Below are 5,138 nucleotides of genomic sequence, written 5' to 3'. Positions count from 1 at the left end.
TCATATCAAAACGACTCCTTGACTGCATGTGGCTTTGCCTGTTTGTTCAATCTTCTGCCATCATGTCACAATCATCTCCTGAGTTTGAAAAAGCTCCACTGTGTCACAGTGGCTCCATGGTTCCATGATGTTCTCTTAGGCCGCAATGGAATCCTTGCTTTCGTCATGTCACAGTGCCTCCTTGGCTCCATGTGGCCTTACCTCCGAGTTCAATCGTCTTCCATCACGTCACCATAATCTCCTTGGCTTGAAAAAGCTCTACAGTGTCACCAGGGCTCCTTCATTCCATGGGGCCTTACCTGTTGGTTCAATCATCTTCCATCATGTCACAATGGTCTCCTTGGTCTGAAAAAGTTCCACTGTGTCACAGCAGCCGGCCCCTTGGTTTCAAGTGGTTCAGTTAGGCCACAATGGAATCCTTGCTTTCTTCATGTCACAATGCCTCCTTGTCTGCATGTGGCCATACCTGTGAGTTCAATCATCTGCCATCATGTCATCATAGTCTCCTTGGATTGAAAAAGCTCCATCATGAGTGTCACCATGGCTCCTCCGTTCCATGTGGCCTTACCTGTTGGTTTAATCTTCTTCCATCATGTCACAATGGTCTCCTTGGTCTGAAAAAGCTCCAATGTGTCACAGTGGCCTCTTGCTTCCATGCGCCATGCGGATCTGTCGTGTCACAATGGAATCCTTGCATTCTTCGTGTCAAATCGACTCCTTGAATGAATGTGGCCTTACCTGTGAGTTCAATCATCTTCCATCATGTCACAATGGTCTCCTTGGTCGGAAAATGCTCCAATGTGTCACAGTGGCTCCTTGGATCCACGTGGTTCAGTTAGGCCACAGTGGATTCCTTGCTTTCTTCATGTCACAATGCCTCCTTGGCTCCATGTGGCCTTACCTCTGAGTTCAATCATCTTCCATCATGACACAATAATCTCCTTGGTTTGAGAAAGCTACAGAGTGTCACCATGGCGCCATGATTCCATGTGGCCTTACCTGTTGGTTCAATCACCTTCCACCATGTCACAACGGTCTCCTTGGTTTCCAAAAGCTCCATTGTGTCACAGTGGCCCCTTGGTTCCATGCAGTTCTGTCATGTCACAATGGAATCCTTGCTTTCTTCATGTCACAATGGCCCCTGGCGCCATGAGGCCTTGCCTGTTGGTTTCAGCATCTTCCATCATGTCACACTGACTCCTTGGTCTCAAAAAGCTCCACTGTGTAACTGTGGCCCCTTGGTTCCATGCGCCATGCGGATCTCTCGTGTCACAATGGAATCCTTGCTTTCTTTGTGTGAGAACGGCTGCTTGGCTTCAAGTGGCCTTACCTGTGTGTTCAATCACTTCCATTGTGTCGCAATGGTCTCCTTGGCCTTAAAAAGCTCCACTGTGTCACAGTGACTCCTTGGTTCGATGTGGTTCTATTAGGCACCACTGGAATCCTTGCTTTCTTCATGTCACAATGCCTCCTTGTCTCCATGTGGCCTTACCTCTGAGTTCAATCATCTGCCATCATGTCATAATAGTCTCCTTGGATTGCAAAGCTCTACAGTGTCACCATGGCTCCTCATTTTAATGTGGCCCGACCTGTGAGTTCATTCATCTTCCATCATGTCACAATCGTCTCCTGAGTTTGAAAAAACTCCCCTGTGTCACAGTGGCTCCTTGGTTCCATGTGGTTCAGTCAGGCCACAGTGGAATCCTTGCCTTCGTCATGTCACAATGCCTCATTGGCTCCATGTGGCCTTACCTGTTGCTTTATTCTTCTTCCATCATGTCATAATGGTCTCCTTGGTCTGAAAAAGCTCCAATGTGTCACAGTGGCCTCTTGGTTCCATGCGCCATGCGGTTCTGTCGTGTCACAATGGAGTCCTTGCTTTCTTCATATCAAAACGACTCCTTGACTGCATGTGGCCGTGCCTGTTTGTTCAATCATCTGCCATCATGTCACAATCATCTCCTGAGTTTGAAAAAACTCCACTGTGTCACAGTGGCTCCATGGTTCCATGATGTTCTCTTAGGCCGCAATGGAATCCTTGCTTTCGTCATGTCACAGTGCCTCCTTGGCTCCATGTGGCCTTACCTCTGAGTTCAATCATCTTCCATCACGTCACCATAATCTCCTTGGCTTGAAAAAGCTCTACAGTGTCACCAGGGCTCCTTCATTCCATGGGGCCTTACCTGTTGGTTCAATCATCTTCCATCATGTCCCAATGGTCTCCTTGGTCTGAAAAAGTTCCACTGTGTCACAGCAGCCGGCCCCTTGGTTTCAAGTGGTTCAGTTAGGCCACAATGGAATCCTTGCTTTCTTCATGTCACAATGCCTCCTCGTCTGCATGTGGCCTTACCTGTGAGTTCAATCATCTGCCATCATGTCATAATAGTCTCCTTGGATTGAAAAAGCTCTACAGAGTGTCACCATGGCTCCTCCGTTCCATGTGGCCTTACCTGTTGGTTTAATCTTCTTCCATCATGTCACAATGGTCTCCTTTGTCGGAAAAAGCTCCAATGTGTCACAGTGGCCTCTTGCTTCCATGCGCCATGCAAGTCTGTCGTGTCACAATGGAATCCTTGCTTTCTTTGTGTGAGAACGGCTGCTTGGCTTCAAGTGGCCTTACCTGTGAGTTCAATCATCTTCCATCATGTCACAATGGTCTTCTTGGTCTGAAAAAGCTCCAATGTGTCACAGTGGCTCCTTGGTTCCATGTGGTTCAGTTAGGCCACAGTGGAATCCTTGCTTTCTTCATGTCACAATGCCTCCTTGTCTCCATGTGGCCTTACCTCTGAGTTCAATCATCTGCCATCATGTCATAATAGTCTCCTTGGATTGCAAAGCTCTACAGTGTCACCATGGCTCCTCATTTTAATGTGGCTCTACCTGTGAGTTCCATCATCTTCCATCATGTCACAATCGTCTCCTGAGTTTGAAAAAACTCCCCTGTGTCACAGTGGCTCCTTGGTTCCATGTGGTTCAGTCGGGCCACAGTGGAATCCTTGCTTTCTTCATGTCACAATGCCTCCTTGGCTCCATGTGGCCTTACCTCTGAGTTCAATCATCTTCCATCATGACACAATAATCTCCTGAGTTTGAGAAAGCTACAGAGTGTCACCATGGCCCCTTGGTTCCTTGTGGCCTTACCTGTTGGTTCAATCATCTTCCACCATGTCACAATGGTCTCCTTGGTTTCCAAAAGCTCCATTGTGTCACAGTGGCCCCTTGGTTCCATGCAGTTCTGTCATGTCACAATGGAATCCTTGCTTTCTTCATGTCACAATGGCCCCTGGCTGCATGTGGCCTTGCCTGTTGGTTTCAGCATCTTCCATCATGTCACAATGACTTCTTGGTCTCTAAAAGCTCCACTGTGTAACTGTGGCCCCTTGGTTCCATGCGCCATGCGGATCTCTCGTGTCACAATGGAATCCTTGCTTTCTTTGTGTGAGAACGGCTGCTTGTCTTCAAGTGGCCTTACCTGTGTGTTCAATCACTTCCATTGTGTCGCAATGGTCTCCTTGGCCTTAAAAAGCTCCACTGTGTCACAGTGACTCCTTGGTTCGATGTGGTTTATTAGGCACCTCTGGAATCCTTGCTTTCTTCATGTCACAATGCCTCCTTGTCTCCATGTGGCCTTACCTCTGAGTGCAATCATCTGCCATCATGTCATAATAGTCTCCTTGGATTGCAAAGCTCTACAGTGTCACCATGGCTCCTCATTTTAATGTGGCCCTACCTGTGAGTTCCATCATCTTCCATCATGTCACAATGGTCTCCTGAGTTTGAAAAAACTCCCCTGTGTCACAGTGGCTCCTTGGTTCCATGTGGTTCAGTCAGGCCACAGTGGAATCCTTGCCTTCGTCATGTCAAAGTGCCTCCTTGTCTCCATGTGGCCTTACCTCTGAGTTCAATCATCTTCCATCATGCCACAAAAATCTCCTTGGTTTGAGAAAGCTACAGAGTGTCACCATGGCGCCATGATTCCATGTGGCCTTACCTGTTGGTTCAATCATCTTCCACCATGTCACAACGGTCTCCTTGGTTTCCAAAAGCTCCATTGTGTCACAGTGGCCCCTTGGTTCCATGCAGTTCTGTCATGTCGCAATGTTAACTGTGCTTTCTTCATGTCACAATGACTCCTTGGTCTCAAAAAGCTCCACTGTGTAACTGTGGCCCCTTGGTTCCATGCGCCATGCGGATCTGTCGTGTCACATAGGAGTCCTTGCATTCTTCGTGTCAAATCGACTCCTTGAATGAATGTGGCCTTACCTGTGAGTTCAATCATCTTCCATCACGTCACAATGATCTCCTTGGTCTGAAAAAGCTCCAATGTGTCACAGTGGCTCCTTGGTTCCATGTGGTTCAGTTGGGCCACAGTGGAATCCTTGCTTTCTTCATGTCAAAATGCCTCCTTGGCTCCATGTGGCCTTACCTCTGAGTTCAATCATTTGACATCATGTCATAATTGCCTCCTTGGATTGAAAAAGCTCTACAGTGTCACCATGGCGCCATGATTCCATGTGGCCTTTCCTGTTGGTTTAATCATCTTCCATCATGTCACAATAACTCCTTAGTCTGAATAAGCTCCAATGTGTCACAGTGGCCACTTGGTTCCATGCGCCATGCGGGTCTGTTGTGTCACAACGAGTCCTTGCTTTCTTCATATCAAATCGACTCCTTGAATGTATGTGGACTAACCTGTAGGTTCAATCATCTTCCATCACGTCACAATGGTCTCCTTGGTCTGAAAAAGCTCCAATGTGTCACAGTGGCTCCTTGGTTCCATGTGGTTCAGTTGGGCCACAGTGGAATCCTTGCTTTCTTCATGTCACAATGCCTCCTTGTCTCCATGTGGCCTTACCTCTGAGTTCAATCATCTTCCATCATGACACAATAATCTCCTGAGTTTGAGAAAGCTACAGAGTGTCACCATGGCGCCATGATTCCTTGTGGCCTTACCTGTTGGTTCAATCATCTTCCACCATGTCACAATGGTCTCCTTGGTTTCCAAAAGCTCCATTGTGTCACAGTGGCCCCTTGGTTCCATGCAGTTCTGTCAAGTCACAATGGAATCCTTGCTTTCTTCATGTCACAATGGCCCCTGGCTGCATGTGGCCTTGCCTGTTGGTTTCAGCATCTTCCAT

Source organism: Anomalospiza imberbis, unplaced genomic scaffold (genome assembly GCF_031753505.1).
Source record: "Anomalospiza imberbis isolate Cuckoo-Finch-1a 21T00152 unplaced genomic scaffold, ASM3175350v1 scaffold_103, whole genome shotgun sequence".
Lineage (NCBI taxonomy): Eukaryota > Metazoa > Chordata > Aves > Passeriformes > Viduidae > Anomalospiza > Anomalospiza imberbis.
Note: the sequence above shows the minus strand (reverse complement) of the source record.